The 19323-nt window shown below is 30.3% G+C and overlaps 1 long non-coding RNA gene across 1 annotated transcript; it reads right to left on the bottom strand.

The window, feature by feature from the left end:
- Positions 1–4524: 4524 nt before the first annotated feature.
- On the bottom strand, positions 4525–14895 carry LOC117122199. The gene is made up of 3 exons (XR_004447683.1): positions 14642–14895; positions 5432–5512; positions 4525–4658 (listed from the first exon to the last, which is right to left on the bottom strand). It is a non-coding gene; the product is annotated as an uncharacterized LOC117122199 (long non-coding RNA).
- Positions 14896–19323: the final 4428 nt, after the last annotated feature.

Here is a 19323-nt window from a genome sequence, read left to right as displayed (position 1 = left end):
TTACGGTGAATTACTAAGTGAGTCCCTCAATCGAATGTGTACTGTACTCTATCAGTTCACATTGATTTTGTATGATTCCAGTTGATAGATAAAATTTGACATTTTATTTTGGAATGAAAAACTTGAGACATTTGAAACTATAAAGAAATTGAACCTGCTCAGGTAATATTGAGGTCATAAACTTTGATATGTCTGTGTTTTGAATTTGACTGGTGGATCAACTATATCGCTGCATACGTAAGTATTTCTTTAAAAAAATTATATTAAAATTATAACATTGTCTAAAAAATATGGTGATTTTGTTTCATATTATTTGACATTTAATAAATATGTTATTGTCTCATTGACTTACCTGAATGCATTTCCTGAAGGAACAAATATAGGCATACAAGGATCATGATTTATATTATTCGTGTCTAAGGAAAAGCACTATATTATCGGCTAATAAATTTGGTCTTGCTTTTGGAAAATGTTGCCTTGTTTTTATATATGCTAATTTATGGTAGAATGCATTTTGCACCTTGTTCTGTAGTCAGTTTTTTTTTAGCTTCAATATTTTTTTTGTTGAGAAGCAGCCAATTCATATTCTTGACAGCAATTTGACCTCTGAAAGGTCATTGTTTGTCAAAAAACAAAGGCCTAAGACGACTGAAAAGTGGAGTTTCCTTCTTTCGTTTTGCCGGGTAAAATCAATTACTTTAGGCGACGTTTGTAGACTAACCTACACGTACCAACGTCCGCATGTCGCGACGTTCGAGTATTACTATTCAGCATTTTTACTAAATTTTTAGGTTTCCTATTTCTTCGTTTAATCGGCCCATGTCTCAGCCACAATATTTTGAGGCCAATATTATTTACTAACCCAGTTAAACTTATTTATGTCAACGTGCTAATTATTACGTTTAAAAACAATAATTAAAAATGTATTATACTATGCAGTATTGGTTTTAGCACTCTGACTTTTTTTTACTGTATCTGGAATATTTGCATTTAAATTCAATATTTATAATAAAAATTTACTATTTTCTCTAAGAACCAAAAAAAAAAATGTGTTAGTCAAGATACCCATTTCAAATGCACTAGTCCAGATAATAGTTTTTTGCACAAGGCATATTATACATTTGCACAATGTGAACAGTGGTGGATCCAAGAATTAGAAATACAAGGGGTCCAACGAAGGACAAACTTTAAGGATGCAGTGGGCTTTTTGGCTATTGCACATTTTTTTAAATCAAAAATATAGAGCACAACTCAGCTCCTTGAACCTGTCACTGGTAAACAGTAAAGATGCAGGTTTTTGTTTATTGGCTTATGGATAGAGAAGATACCTATTTTTGTTATGGGCCTATAGGTACATTTCTGAAGTTGATCAGCACCCTATGGGGTTGAAAAATCAACATAAGATTTAACAACTTCATTACTTAATATCTTATAAATAGGTGTACTAAAGGATGGTTCTATTATTACCAGACATCATGTTGTTGACATTGTTGAAAATTAGGGAGCTTTTGATTTGCACAACAATGTGACGCTAGGACGGATTCACTTATTCACGACTGTCTTAGTGTACATTCTCTGCAAAATTGTGTCCTAGAAATTAGTCTAGAATCAAGGTGACAAGGAGAACTCAACAGTCTCGCATGCGCAGATGACTTCTTAGTGATGTCATTGCGTTGTAGGTGCTACCGTCGCTGTGGAATTGAAAGCTTCAAAATATCTTAACGAGGTCAACAACATGAAGTCTGGTAATAGTAGAACCATCCCTGGCCCTAGAACACCTTTATAAGATCCATAATTAAGTCGATAAAACTTATGTTGATTCTTCAACCCCATGTCCAAAAAGAAATTAATGGCATTTTCTGCTTTGAGCTGTTTTCATAATTTATGATAGAAAGGTTATAATTCAGATTTACTTAACATTTATTGCAATTTCGGTATTTAAATTACAAATCAACATACGTTTACTATATATTAACAACACAAAATTTAATTGACAAAAAGGATCGAATTTTCGAGCCCATCATAGGCACATTTTCAAGATCAAGTGAATAATAAAACATAAGATAGAAAACTCAATGTATAAGGCAAAAAAAAAATCAATTCCTGTAGAGTTCATTATTTACTCAACCTGTTCTTATTCTCTGTGACATTTAGGATTTAGTAGGTTCTTTGTGATATTGAATATCATGGTCTGCCGGGAGGACATGTGACATTTCACCATCCTTGTCATCTTCTGTCTCTTTCCCCTCCCTTCATTTTCTGTCTCATATATTTTTTGTCAGTATGCCTCCAGCCTTTTTTTACTACAATTACAATAAATCAAGTTATTTTATAGATAGTATTTATCAATGCATTCTTGGAGATTATATCATCGATTGTGCTTGAATAGCAGGGTCTATACACTCACTTGCCCTTTAATGTATTACTGTAAAACTGAAGTGAGCCCTCTCTGTTTCATTTGCTGTAGGCTTTTGTCTCGGATGTCATCCGATCTGCTTTGTCTCAGCCATGTCTATTTTATCAAAGATTATGACTAAAACTGTAGCAGTAATAAAAGTCATTTGCTGTAGAAATGAGTTTTAAAATTATATTCATAATGCAATTAGGGGCCTAAATGAGGTATACTTAATTATTATATACTTTCTATATTAATTATGGGTATTTAAAAATTTACAAATGTGTAAAAAAATATTAACAAGCTAGTTATCGTTAATATCTGATGAAAAGCTTTGGTTATGTCATATCTTTTAATGACACTCTTGCAGCTGAATTCTGGGAAATATGTAGAGGTCATCATTTTTTGAATATAGATAGTTATGCCACTTGTATGGTTATACTGGTTTATTCTGGATGACATTGGTTCGAATACCCCTGAAGTCATACTAGCCTGGCCTTTACAGATATTTAAATAGCAGATGATAGAAAATTTAAGAAAAAGCATGCTTGTCTGTAGTTCAGTATGTGCTCTCTGGTAAAAAACTTGCATTAGCATATGAACCAAGACCTTTAGATTATAAGGAATGGTACTATATCCAAGAAACCATAAATTTTTGTTATACAGTATATTTTTTCATTATGTTTGCAAATGTTATGCTAACCAACTAAATGATCTCTTTTATAGGAAAATTATAATTTTTTTGTCCTTGTATTTTTTATTGTTCTTTTTTTCCATTTACTAGACAATGTTGTCTATAACAAAAAGATTATTTATATTTCATAACTTAATTTGAAAACATTAAATGAAGATTACAAAAAAGAAATAATAGATAAAAAAAAAGTATTATCCTGTTCATTAAGATAAGTCTCATCATGATTCCTAAGATATTGGTCATTCCATTAAGTACATCTCATAAATCTCAGAGATATAAATAACGTCTATAAAATTGATTGCGGTGTAAAGCAAAAGCTGTTCATATTTAAGTCAATTGGATTGTTTGTCTAAGCTGAGTAATTGCATGTTCTATGGCAGTTTAGTTGAATAACAACAGTCTTTACAGTATTTTACTTAATATTTATATCGCTGTACTTTTATTAATGTTATCACTACTTTTCTTTCAGTAATTTCTGTCCAATCTTTCACTTCCCCTTTATAAGGTACAGTACCCAGATTCTATATCCAATGAGGTTTCTATTATAAAACACCAAAGACAATGTTGCAATGACAAGTTTTTTACACTTCAATTTGTATTTTATTTTTGTGATATACAGATTGCCATTAAAGAGTATTTGTATTTGTATTTGGCAGTACCAGGAAGCATCCCCTATAAAGACCCCATAAAAAAAATTATTAGTTTATCACCCTATCAAAGAATAAAAAATAATGAGGGAGGGAGGGAGGTTTTTTTTTTTTTTTTTTTTGCTAATCCCGCCCCCATTTTACCGATGTTAACAAGTAAATCAATGGTTAGAGACACATATAAAAAGTCATAAGAATGGAATCAATTTTATATTTAAAAAATATGTTTTTGTTCTACCAGCAAACATATTTGCAAGAATTCCTGAGCTTTTCATGTGAAAAAAAGATGGAAAGCGACCATTTGAAATAAAAATATATGTTGATTAAAAAAAAAAATCAGAATTTCCCCTAAAGTGATGAGGGAGGGGGTGATAAACTAATAATTTTTTTATGAGCCTAATTTAATGAAAGGGCTACCCACTTAAAATATTGTTGAAAAATAAATAATAATAATAATAATAAGAGTGTATATTCAGCATTTTTTATGGCAAATATATTTAGGCCTAAGTGTTCGTTTCACATCTGGCATTTGAAACTATTTTTTGGTGAAGGTATTTGCTGTTTATAAAGAAGTAAAATGAAGCTTTGTAATGTATTCTGCCATTGTTTTCACCTCAACTTAGGTTTTGATGACAATAATCTTTCATATCATTATTAATTTCTATTTTCTATGGATTTTTTTTTAAATAGCAAATAGCAAAGTTCTTCATGACTCTCCAAAAATTGATAAGGGCAGGGGTGTGAAACTAGCAATTATTTTATTTGACCATAACATGTACTTTGGCCATAAAGTATTGTACACCGTGACACAGGATGGTGTGATTGCAACTTGAAGTACTGTATAACATGCACCGAAGAGGTCGTAGGCTAAAGACTCTTCATCCATTTGAAATTAAACTTCTCCCCTTCTCCTCACTGCTTCCTACAGAAAATATAACATGCTCAGTATTAGGACACTAATCCCATAAATAACACTATTCCTCTAATATTAGCAATTCTGAATCTATTAATTTTCTTTTAGTTTAATACATTTCAATGTTTTTTCTGGTATGTACTGAGGCTATTACTTACATTCAAAAGCATTTATAAAACCATTGTAAGGGAATTAAGGAGAAAGGATAATCTAAAGACTGTATAGAATATTAAACACTGCAGCTGGTGTATACCACTAAGGATCACTAGAAATTCTACCCTAAAACCAGCAGCTGACATGTTGAAAAGACTGTCATAAATATAATTATGTGAACTTCAGATTATCTTATTAAAATGTTATGTTCTTCACCTTATTAATTAAGATAATTGCCTTAAGTACTAAAATCAACTTCCCTTCCAAATCCACCATTTAATAAAACGGTTTGTCTAATTTACTGTACATTGTTATTTGATGTAAATAATTCAACCTGAACTTAAAAATTGTACAACTCTACTTCAACATCACATTTGCATATTTGTTTATTTAACAAGGGGAAAGTGAATATAACTTATAGTTTACAAATTACAGTGGTCGAAGAAAGAGGTATTGGGAATTTTAAAATAATGTGTCCTCTATTATAATGGGTCGTGTTCATTTCTAATAAAGTCGCTATTTGCTAATATTCCAAAGCTCCAAGCGAAGATGTTTTTAGCATCTGCATTTTTTTTTTATATGTGATTAAAAATTGAACAATTAAATATAGAAATATAACAAGGACTTACTTCTTCAATTAAGTTTTTAAAAATCATCAATCCTTAGTGCCCTTTGCTTTGCCTTTCGGTCACATAATTTTTGCAGCGACTCTATAAAAAGAAATTAAATGTTGAGATGGTATTATGCATGCAAATATTCATTATGAACGTTCATGACCCTAAACATTATAGCTCATTCATGTAACTTGAAACTGCCCGGTTGCATTTATATACAAGCATTTTTTTCTTAAGTCATAATTAAAGAGTTATTAAATATTTAGTGTGCCATCATTTGCCAAAGAAAGGGTATTGAGGTGATAATAGTGTGGGGATATGATTGGTATAGGGAGTCGGTGGGTATGGTGATTATATATAAAAATGGGGAAACGGGGATAGGTGAGGATATGGTAGGTAACATTTCTGTAAATTGAATAAGATTGGAATGTAGATGCCTGGGTTAGTAAATGAGGATGAATCTTGAATTTTAAAAGCAGGAGGTAGGCCAGTAAGAAATGGTGTTTGTCAGTTAATTTAGCACTACTCTATAATTAATAATTTTGTCCATTTGCAATGGGATGGTATAACCAATAAAGGGAAACCGTCCCTGTACAATGATATACAGTATAGTGAATGAATGACTGGTTTTTAGAATTTTAAAGATGTAGGTATTTTAACCTCTCTACCTCTAAAATTTGAATATTTTATAATATGAAAATACATATAAATGCTTTTAAATTTAATATTCATAAATGATCAATCCTATCCTATTTGATATTGCTCCCTCCCTTTATGAGCTACATGTTCAGATAAAGTGCATTGAATAAACATTAGTAAATAGATGTGATTATTGCAGTCCTACACAGCTAATCTCTTTTACAACTTTGGAAAAAAATATTAAGATAAATATTTATGTCATGTACAAGAAATGGCCAAGTAGAATTGACAATGTAATAATAAAAATGAATCAAACACATTGCTTTTTAACAATTTGACATTTAACATGTAGTCCATAATGTGTATCTTAATATCTAAGTGTGTCTCCAGGCATATTGTGCTTTTTAAATTCCACAATCATTAAATCTTCTAGTTTCACGTATTTCAAAATTCAATATTAAAACATATGGAATAAGATCAATACAATAAAATAATGTTTAACTATTATTCATGGTAGTGATAATTAAATACTTTTATTAACTATATTATTCATTATCCAGATGTCAGTCTTTCATAAGATAAAAATTTTATTATGGATTTCAACTAATTTCTTTTAAATAACTGTTTTTTTTGAAGGGTTGTTTTGAGTTTAAATACTGAACCATAGCTTTGTATAGGAATTGAACCAAGATGTTTGTAACCAAGGCTCTTAAAGCTTACCATACATTAGTTTTATTTATACATAATTACAGATGCCCTACCCCGGAAAACAAGAAAATAGTTTGTCCACAGAATGATCAAATATCAAAATTATAATTATACAGCTTTATTTCCGTATATAAAAATTGCAAATGCTAAAATTTGGCCTTGAAAATAAAAAAATGTAGACCTATGTTGAAAAAGGTCTGAATATAATATTCACTTATTACAATTTAAAATATGAAAAAACAAAAGCAAGTTTAAAAAACAAGTGTGAAAGAAAGCTTTTTTTAAGCCCTATAATTAATGTACTTGCCAGGTAAAATACATTTTTTTTTTGTATGGTGACTTCTAGTATTGCAATGTGAATAGTGCGGTAGAGAATTTGATTCCAGAGAGCAAACAGACATTGATATTAAAGCTGTTTCCTTCGTATACTTTAGATTGTATACAAGGCATCCTTGTGCGAATTGAGAGCCCAGTTGTTACATAAACCCTATCCTACAACTGTACGTTATACTGTTATGGATACTTCCACTATACACAAGACGAGTGTTATACGATTGTTTTGTGAGCGACTTTAATTACTTTGTTGGGTAGATTATTGATGAATCTAAATTATTGTTGTAATGGTTTATTTGATTTGATTTGATTTATTGCGGATTAATGTATCAATACTGCCGGTTGAAATCTTAGTTGAAGGATTTGATTACAAAAAAAAATTGGTTATTCGATTTTCTTGACAAAAATTGGTAAGTAATATCTTTTATTCTATATCTAATGTAATACTTTATGTAGAAAAATCTTTTAAAAATAAGTAACATTTAGTTTACAATTCTATATCAAAAATATCCTTACACCATTTATTACATAGTAGTAATGAAAATAATTAAAAATTGACATGCTATTAATTTTTAAGAATATAAAAAAGATCATATATATTCCTCTGTCCTTTCACAATTTTTTCTTTCATAATTATTTTTCATAAAAGAAATATATAGATGTTGAACAAATCAAGATGTTCTCTTCCAAATTTGCATTTTTCCACTTATTGATATAATGTAAGTGAAAGAGGGCAAATACATAAGTATTTTTATATTTATATCGATTTATTATCCAGAATCCTCATACACTTTTTTTTTATAAGAACCAGTAAAATTTTGGTTAGGCTCAGTGTGTTTTTTTTAGGCCAATTTCAGGCTCAAAACATTCTTGCTTTTTTCTTATCTCACAAAAGATAGAAAATTATTATTGTAGCTGTATATTACTGTAGTGCATAGTATTAGGTATAATATAACTTTTTTAAATATCAATACTTGATTAGTTGGTTTTTTTAAAGTAAATTTAATAATTTTCATTTGACATTTTACCTCAGCCTCAATTTGTTCTTATTTTGTTCTTATTTTTTAAGCAATTTCAACCTCAGTGTTCTTATAGCATGTGTTCTTATAAAAATAAACAAGGATATTAATACAAATATCACTAAATAATAATAATCATAGCACCATTCTATTTAAAATCACTAGTTTTATTTTTTATTTATGCATTTTAATTAATTAATTAATTGATTAATTAATAAAAATAGTTGTTCTGTAGCTTCATAGCTAAAATATAGACATTAGGAAAGTCACATTTCTAGAATTACTAAATTGGTATTTATAATAATTAATTGGCCTATTACTTTATAAATTAGTTTTTTCCCAATGAAACCAAAATTTATAGTTATACTGCAATGTGCTAATTGATTAATGATTTATTTAACATCACTTAGACCAAGGACTTTTTAGCTGAGACTTGGCCTTGTCCCAGGTTCCTACTTTATCATAAACTTGCACCTTAATGTGTCTAATGTTTGTTCTTAAAGAGTGTTATGTCAACAGCAGATGCCATAAACCTCAGTTTGCTCTCTCATCAGGTCACTGTCATGGCATAGACAACATTTAGAATACTTTCACGATACTGTAGTAGCAGTGGATTGGGCCTTTCATTGAGGGCTAGGCCTACATCACCAGTTGGGCTATAGCTTTATTAATTTACATGCAAGTTTTACATGTTACGTGTGGTGATGCTCATTCATGTATTATGGCCTTTAGGTATTTCAGGAAGTAAACTCTATGTCATTACCATCATTTTTAAACATTTTATTATTGTTATCATCATGATTATTTCATCATTGTCATAATCAATCACTTCATATCATTGTTTCATCATCATCATAAATCATACCATATTCTTTCATCAGTATCAGTGGTTCATCATCATCATAATCATATCATAAATATCATTCTTTCATCATCATCGTCATTGTTATCATCTCCATCTTCATCTCCATCATCTTTATCATCTTCATTATCATCATCAAACATGTAGCATCTTTATCAATATCATCATTAAAATCATCAACCATATCATCATCATAGTCAATAACACCATCATTATTGGCATCATAATTGTCTTCTCAAATCCCATGTGTTACTTTTTATTGTTGAAAAACATGCATTAAATTAGTGCATGTGACATTTCAGATAGGATACCTTAGTTAGAATGTAGGCCTATCATGACTGTTAATGTAAAATATAATAGTTATTATAAAATTGTGATAAAAGAAAATAAATTGTGGTTTAAACAAATTATCAACATGTATGAGTCAAAACATAGTATCAGTAAAATTAAATGATCATCAGTGTTGCAATCCTTCATGTTATTCTTATGTCACTCATTATATAGATATCTAAGTATAAAATCTATATTGTTCCGTATATACGGGTCATGGTACATTTATCATGGTGCATTGTGGAGTGCAGAAACTGGGCCGTAACAAACGCATATGAAGACTCGTTCAATAGTACTATCCATGAGGCTTTATTTTGACGCCTTAGCATTTTGTCGTGCGGCAGTGTATTTACTAACATTGATTGCTAGCTCCAGCCCCCTATATTAAAAGGTCGTACACTTTGTTTGTGAAATTTGTAAAGCAAAGTGCTAAACAAAAGGTTTGCTTGCTTCCCTCAAAGTGCAGGCAATCGTTGGGGTCAAGCCAGGTCGATGTTCTTAGCTGAACTAATTGATGTTACAAAAGTGAAAAAAATGGACTGTTCCACTGCAAGGAAGGGAAAATAAATGTCTTTTTTTCTGGAGATTTACTTTAGATACAGCAACATTCAGAATTATACATCTTACACACATTGGTATAATTTTAATTAATAGATGTAGTTCTATAATATCAATTTCAATAATTTTTTAGAAGTTAGAGATTAGATTTCATTACTATGATTGAAAAAAAATGACAAATGATATCATATACACGATATGGGAACAGGTGGAAAATGGCAATATACAGCTTATGCAAATACCAAGTAATATACTGTATTCAAACACATGTACTATTGCATATTTACATATCAAATGTAATGTAATCATTCACCTAATACATGATTAGGTTTGAGAAATCTGATATCATGGGAGATACACATCCAGTGGGCAGCTCTGGTGGTTCAGTTATAGCTTAGGTAGCTTTTGTAATTAAGGTAGCTTTGGTAGTTCAGATAGCTTTGGTGGTTCTGATAGCTTTGGTGGTTCCGATAGCTTTGGTGGTTCAGGTAGCTTTTGTAATTTAGGTAGCTTTGGTGGTTCAGGTAGCTTTGGTGGTTCCGATAGCTTTGGTGGTTCCGATAGCTTTGGTGGTTCCGATAGCTGTGGTTCAGGTAGCTTTTGTAATTTAGGTAGCTTTGGTGGTTCAGGTAGCTTTGGTGATTCAGATAGTGTTTTTTGGTTCAGGTAGCTTTTGTGGTTTAGATAACTTTGGTGGTTTAGGTAGCCTTTAGTGTTTTTTGGTTCAGGTAGGTTTTGTGGTTTAGATAACTTTGGTGGTTTAGGTAGCCTTGGTGGCAATTGTAGGGTGGCTCATGTGGCTTTGCCAGATCATATAGCATGGTGGTATTTTGGTGGGCTTACATGGTAATGGCTCAAGAAGGATTCACTAGTACCATTGCATAAGATATGGTGTCCCTATTTTTGTCATCAGTCATAACATCCCAATAAGCATGAGTTTGTGAATAAACGCCAAATTGTATGGTAGGCGGGGCCTACATTATATGTGTTTTCAGCATTTTCTCATTCTTTATACTTATCTCATCAAATGAGTAACAGTTTTGATTTCTACTTCAGTTCAGTGCATGATATTGGCACTTCATAAATGTTGGATTTATATTATTACCAATGGCAGATTGGTGGTTGAGGTACTTATTGGTTGGGTTTGGGTGCTGTCTATTGTTGGTTAATGTTTTGGTAAATTGGTGAATGCTTGGTGGCAGAGGTAGGTTAAAGGTTCAGGTGCTTAGTGGTTTGATATAGGTTTGACTCTTCATTGTTTAGGCTCCTTGGTGGTTAAGGTAGCTTGGTGGTTGTTGTAGCTTGGTGGTTCGGGTAACTTGATGGTACTTGTAGCTTGGTGGCTCTGGTAGCTTAAGGTTGTTTTTTCAGTGGTTAAATTACATCAATAATTTAGGTGCTTGGTAGTAAGTACTTGGTGGTTCCCTTGGTAGTTTCAGTAACTAGGTTGTGGGTGGTTTATGTGCTCAACTAAAAAATATCTTATTGTGAATGTGAAGTAGTAATTAAAATGAATTATTTTTTCCCTAGATTATTATTCAAAAATAGATTGTTGTCAATACTAACATATTGTGCATAAAACCATTGACGTCACATGATTTTATATACATTCTCATGCAAGAAGACTTAGGTGTAATTTAATACACCTTCCACTTTCGTCTGAATGGAAAACACTGCCTCTATACACTAACGGTGTCAGTGTACAGAGGTGTTAAGTGTAATATTGCATTGCTTTTGTTTCAATAGATGCAGTTCAAGTCAAGAGTTAATGCGACATATAGTCCCACTTGATAGGCACAGTTCTCGCAATTGATTTCTTAAAATGGGACCGAGATTGTCAAGTGTGCTAGTGATCGAATAGACGTGTAATATTACTTGTAAAATCACGTCGACTACAATGCTTTTTCTTGTATCATGTGCACAATATTGTCACAATGAATTCATGTTGGATATCGATTGGCACGTATTGAATTAGAATTAGGCCTTTGAAACATAAATTCCAAGATTTATCACATGGTGTGTTTTTGGCTAAAGCAACACGAGCACTGTCTGATAGACTAGATGAGAATTTAATTGAAATAATCAGATGGTTTCGGCACCTTGATAACTTACTGTATGATGTGGCAATGGTTCAACTCTTGGTTTTGATTTCATGTTAATGTGTTTGAGAGCAGCACAAGCACTTATCAAGTATATGCTGCTCTAATAACAATGTACAAGAGGTTTTATAGCAATACTACATTCTTGATCATTTAAGATAAAAAGATAAAACACAACTTTATATTCATAATATCAGTCAAATTGTTTGTAGGCCTATTAATTTTCAGTCCATTTATTAGATTAAAAATTGGCAAAATCACAGTTAAAATACATAAACAACTACAATAATAAAAATCATAAAATATACTAACATCTATACGTTAAGAAAAAAGCATTCAATACAATCAATTTTTTTTTACTTAAAAAATTATAAATTGGTTAACAAGATAGAACTTTTAAATTCTATAAAATATTCTAGTTTATTTAATAATAATTCAATAATAGTACGTAGTAAAACATGTAAAGTACACATGATTAAAGAATGTTGCACAATAAAAAAAGAAAAAATATTAGAGATTATTATTTGATGCCTACATTTAAAACACAAGTCACCAGCAATAGATCCACACTGACCTGGACACTTAATTTTCCCGTTTATACCTTCATATGAAACGCTTCTGATTAATTGAGATACATGAATAATTTGTATTAAAATAAACTCCATTTCAATAATTAAGAGTATTAATTTGCTTTGTCAATGTTAGAGCTACTGTGAGCATTACAAGCCTAGCTTGTAATTTACTCCTTGCCGCTACTTGGAGTTGCATGTTTACCTGCTCTTAATATTTAGGTTGTAAACATTTTCTACTAGTAAATATATTATTGTTAAGTGGGTTACATAATTGATTGAATTATTGAATGATTGATTGATTATTAGATTGAATGATTGATTGGTTGATTGACAGTAGGTTAATATTATCTGTTTTTTGACTGAACATTACATTTCTAATATCAAGAGGTGATCTAAGCCGTCTCTTGATTGTACAGTACCAAGTAGGTGCAATCCCCTCATGCTTTACTTAACCTAGATTCTCGCCACTATCTGTCATATTTACTCATTTAACATATTTGATTGATTTTTTGCCATCATATTGATGTTAGAACCTGACATCATAATTCTGTAAACCGGATTGGCCGACGGTGTTAATGCTGTCACAGCCGCACATACATAATGATCAGAAGTATTGCGCGGCCACGGACAAAGTCTTCACGGCAAGAGTGTTTGCTACGTGGTCATTGACTATATTTTCACAACCAAGATGAATCTAATTTTACTTGCGACACAGATCTTCAAGGAAAAATAAAACTGACGTTCATTTCGTTTGTAGACTTATTTTTCAGATGAAATTGACAATAAAATCTGATGATATTGTGTTATTGTTAAAGAGTATCTATGTCATGGTAATAGTAATTACTACGAATGAAAAACATAAGCATTGATATCTGCGACATGTTGTTTACCTGTATGGTGCTATTTTTAGCTAAAATTAACATAATTAAAATTACAAAAAATTCATCAGGATTTGGTACTATATGGGTCATCTTTTTTTTCACCATTTTTAAGAGTATAAAAAGCATATTTTTTGTGGTTTCTCTCTTTACAATAGAGTATTTAATAATAAAATAATAATTGTTTTTTGAGGTCATAATTTTTCATTTTCATAAAAGAAATACATTGTTGACCAAACTTTCATGAAAATTAAAGAAGCTTGGATGACCCCTTGAAAAAGCTATTTTATCAAATTTGCTGTATATATATTTATTATTTAATAAATGTTGCTTGTATCTTTATATTATTAAATACTCTAAATTGTTGTAATTTCTAATGTAATGCTATAAAGCAATACATATTTGCTATATATTAATATTTTAATTATTAGTTTTTTTCATACAATTTTATAGAGAAAAATAAAAGTTAAATATATATTACATTGTGATTTTCCCATAAATTATTTAGAATGAAAAAAAATTTTTACTTTTTACCTGTTATAAAATAAATACAATGCTGAAATTATTTACATGCTGATCTAAACAAAGAATACCAAACTATGAAAACATTACAGCATTCATTTTCATTTTCTAACCTCAAATATAATAGTAAAATCCACATCAGACATGACTGAGAAAAAATCCTAAGCCTCTAAATAGTGCTTTGGTAGTAAAGTTGATGGTAGGGGATTGGCCGACAATTACTGCATTATTGCCTGGAGCTTAGCATAGTCACGCACTCTATCTAATGGCCTACAATCGTCCTGTCTATGTTCACTTGAGCACCGTCCTCCTCCACTTAAGTGGTTCTGGCAGATTTAGCTTTTAGTATTGTAGTATTTATTAGATTCCAACCTGATTTTCAATGGTTTAAGGTGAAATAATCATGCACGTTTCTATTGTACAGTTTTATAGTTTTTCTTGGTCATTTTCTGGAATTAGAGGATCTTAATTTAATGACAAGATGGATAGATAAGTATTAAGGTCACTTTTAGATGACTTATACAAATACATAAAACATGACAATAGGTAGTCTTGATAATCATATTTAATAACTTCAACATTTTTTTTGTTGTCTTTCTGCAATCAACCTAACTCACCAATCACACAATTGAACTATTTCGTATTATGATCCTGGCATTTTGCAGGATTTGGAATCAAGAACTTTAGGATTGTGAGGGACTATACCTTCATTTCCGCAGCACAACATTTGGAGCATAATCTTAACTGCCAGCATGCACCTCCATTCCTCAACACTTGATTTTAAATAACTGGCACACTTTATGTCAATCATCACCCTGCATTCAATACTTCTTTGTGTTCCTACCATCTTCCATTTGCAGTATAACATCCTTAGTTGCTTTTAAAAGCCAGCTGAAAACATATCTTTTTTCAAGCAATTATTGGCAAAATCATGGTAGCAAACTATTTAAAAAAAAAGTCCACCAAGGATACCAATTCTTTTCATTATATCTTGTCTAAAGCATTTGAAATGTCATAATTAAGATATAATAGATAACTGAAGGAAATTGTATACCATAGTAATGGTGCCACTATTAATATTGTTCTGTCCTTCATTTGTTTCTGATGAGTCTATTATCTCCCTTTTATCTCCTGATAATTTAATTACCCTTTTCCAGAACAAGAAAAAAATAAAATGTGAAGCTAATGATAAAGTAATCACCTTTTGTGCTGGAACAGACCTTTGTGGCCTACAGATGTTTCTGTTAATGGTACTTTTCAAAATGATAAATTTTATACTGTTATGATCCCCTATGATAGCTTTCTGATATCATTTTAATCTGAATATCTTTAACCTGGTCCATTAATTAAAGACTGGATGGTAATTAAGTGATCCGCTGTTTCAATTTTATTGTAAATCTTGCTCGAAAATGACTAAAGTACTAGCTGACTGTTAAAAGCAGTGTTCCAAATAAATTTGTAATTGATGTTAACCTTTTTTGAGTGACTTAAGTATACATAATGTCGGTATCTATTTTGAACATTGATCATAGAATGAAGAATGAATATTTTTACTTCTGGGCTTCAATTGCCTCTAGTAGCTTTGGCTTAGAAATCTATTTTTGCTATAGTATACTAATATTGTTATTATTGACATCAAAATCATTTTAATTTTTAATTCTAAAAAGCACTCAGTAGGGTAATGTTAAAGTTCCAGTACTTCCATATTTGCTATAAAAAAAAAAACCCCAAAATTTATTTTGATATATAGATTTATAAATATGCAGTAATATAAACTATCTACTTTAACTGAAATTATTTATTCCTAAATATTTTTAAAAATTGCAAAATAAGACCTAACTTTGATTTTTTTTAGCAAAAGAAAAAAATAGGAATTAATTTTCTACATTCCATTTTTCAATTGGTCTATCGGTGAAAAGATATAGTAGGCGCCAGAAATTATTAACAGTGACAACAGGCCTAGCCTTACCTCGATTTATATTCTGTTATTAGACATTAAACGACCAACATAATATATTTCTTTTTTGCTATTGACGCTCATTAAATACAATCTTTTATTGGAATTATTTAAAACTTGTTAAAATATGTCACCTGTTGGGTGAATTGGTTTCAACCAAACAAATTGCATTCTTTTGTACATTCTTCTTTATATACCTTCGTTAACCTTTCACTTAGAGGAGTCACAAAATATTTGTATTAAGAAAACACTTATTAAAAAATAAACAATACCTACTCTATTATTTGTTCCCTTCATTTCAAATGAATAAAGAATTTGGCTTCTTTATTCCTGTTACAATCATGACCAATCATATAGTTTTTTTCTTCAATTATCCTGATACTTGTCTCCTAATGAGCCTTACAATCCGTTTTAACTAAGTCAACATTACATTGTGTTGTGGAATGAGTCCCTAGTAAGTATGCAGCTTAAACTTTGTATTACCCTAATCTATCCTGACCACTTAAAAGTCATCAACATGCACAAGAAAATAGTCTATGTGGATATTGCTGTCAACACTGCTAAAGCAAATCTTACACTGAAGTGCTTATTCACTTCTGTCTGTTCGTTTATCCATTACTCTTCAATTTTTGCCTAAGCTGTTTTCAAATAGAACCCTTCATCCTAGCCTAAGTGGCCCAAGGCAGATGGAGCATTGCAAAGAGCGGCTTTTCAGAAACTGTCAATCAGGGATTCTCCTCCCTTCTCCCAAACTCTCCAATATAGGTCACTCTATTCAATCAGTTATGTCTTTGTTAAACCTCATTTGTGGTAAAAACTTTTTGAAATTTAGTTTCTGTTTTCCTTGACAATACTATTCAACTATGTCTCCACTTCCATCATAATTTTGTAATCACCTCCAAATAAAGCCTTGTTAAGGTAAGTCAAAAAAAAATTCCCAGACGCGAGAGTAGGCATAGGCCATGTAAAGAATTATTATTATATGCTAACCATTATTATTCTGTAAATATTTTCATAACTAAATGAAATAAATCTACATAAATTCAATGAATTAATTAACCAATAAGTAAATACCAGTACTTAATAGATTAGCAGCCTAAATAATAAATTAATGGCCAAACTTACACATAGAATAAATAGGAATTAATATTATATAACTTGTAACTATATAGCCTATTATTTGGTGTTACATTTATTATAATTTTCATTTGCCAAACTTTCAATAGAAAAACCGTATATCAGTTTTAGTTTATTATGCGCAAATTTTAAATTCTATGAAATCAAGAGTGAATGAATTAATACTTTTATGACATATATTTATGTGTTTAAGGATAATTTGTTGTTTGTTCAAATATTTTCAATATATTAAAATCGATTGTAGTGGTACCCTTTAATCCAAGTTAAATTAATTAAGTCATTGTTATGTAACATTTACATAGCAAACTTTCATTCAGTATTATAATTTGTAGTTTCATTATTGTTGATACAAGTTTCATAGTGAAATAGGCCTATATTTGTTTTAATATTTTTATTGTCATTACATTTAGTTGTTTCCAACCTTTTCTTATAATTATCACATTAATAATAATAATAATAATAATAATAGTTATATTTAATATTGATGGTTATTATCATTTGTTTCACTTTTAATTTAAATTTGAAAATTACTAAATTTGAATGTTAAGGATGATGATTTTGCATCATATAATTTTTCTCTAAATTTGAATGTAAATTTATTATAACTGATGTACCGGAACTCCCAGTAACAACAAAACATTATTAATATAGCATTTTCAGGAATTGTGAACATTGTGATTAGGGTATGTCAGAAAATAATGTTAACACAATGGACAATGGTGCAACATAGTTTAAAACTTAAGTTGGAAATTACATTATAAATTATAATTCATGGTTCCACAAAAATGAAAAACACCTTATATAACATATAGCTAGGCATTTATTTTACCTTTATAAAATGTGATTTATCTGTAATTCATTTGATGTCAAGCTTGCATGTGCGTGCATTTGTATGCTTATGTATGTCAGGTGTCTGTGTGTTAGAATATGCGCATGTACTGTACGTGTGTGTCTGTACTGTTTGATGTATGTGTACTACTTAATCTTTGAATAGTACAGTCCATTATGTGGAGTAAGTATAAAGTAGGTCCTAAGATATTTTTTTCAGTTTGTTTTGGAGATAAAATCTTCAAAGATTAGAATTAACAAGTTGCACACAGGCTAATTTTGTGTGTGTTTTTATCCTTAGGGGATATTTAAACTCACTTTTTGACCCTGTTGGGTTCTTACTGTGTTATAACCTACAAAGAAACCTACACAGGTGGAATATGCAATTGTTTGTAAATAATATATTAGTGAGTGGTGTATGATTGTAGTAGGAGAAACTATTTCTTATTTATTAGCATTGATATTTTTCTTCAGGCAATATAGCAATTAAAATATGTTTTGCAATTTTATTTAAACGAAATTCACATTTCAAAATATAGGCCTAGGTCCATTTAATCATTATTTTTTTATCATCATAATCATACAAAAAAAAATTATTATAGTTACTATTGATATTGCTTGTTATTTTTATGTATGTCAAAAAACCCAAAAATTGAAAGAGGGCCTAATATTAGATATTATCATTTTCATAGCCAATTGCCATCATAGTAATAACATCAAATCGACATGATCATCATATTAGTGTCACTGGCTAATTATCATCATTGTCATCATCACTATCACATTGTCATCATATTGTCATCATTGCATTGCAGACATCATCATCATCAGCATCAACATCATCATCATCATTAGCATCATTGACCCAGTAATAATTGTCTCTTACCTTGAGTTAAGTACAAGCAAACAATGCAATGTATCCAACACAAATCATTGTTGATTTTCAAGGACAGGTTTCATCAACATACCTCAGCAAGTGTTTATTCAAATTAGCAGTAACATGGTTCCCAAGGAGACATCCAACCAGGTGGCCACTTTCTTATCAGTATCCTGGGCAACATCAATAACTTAACAAAATACTTTGGTCTCCTAGAAAGACTAAGCAAATAAATAGTGTGTTTTCCATTGATTGCACATTCAAGAAACATTTAGAATATTGTTAATTTTGGAACCATTTCTGGCACCGAATGAATATGATGTCTGGAACGCTAATTCTTTATGCAGGAGAACTGTTCTTTGTTGGGTAGTTTTTAGTTAGTTGCAACTAAACAGCAGCCTAAATTATATGTAAAGATTGACGAAGATCGACATTTGATCAAACTATTAGAAGGTAAAATAGTGTAAAAATCAATTTTGAAGATTTTTACTTTGTGTGTATTAAATTAAATGGGTGTTCAGTCTCATAGATCCTGCTATGTTTAATGTTATGGCTAAAATTTGAATAAACTAATAATAACATAGTGTG

Source organism: Anneissia japonica, unplaced genomic scaffold (genome assembly GCF_011630105.1).
Source record: "Anneissia japonica isolate Jap-2015-1 unplaced genomic scaffold, ASM1163010v1 scaffold287708_len1499824_cov190, whole genome shotgun sequence".
In the NCBI taxonomy this organism is placed as follows: domain Eukaryota; kingdom Metazoa; phylum Echinodermata; class Crinoidea; order Comatulida; family Comatulidae; genus Anneissia; species Anneissia japonica.
Note: the sequence above shows the minus strand (reverse complement) of the source record. Positions and strands in the feature narration are given on the sequence as shown.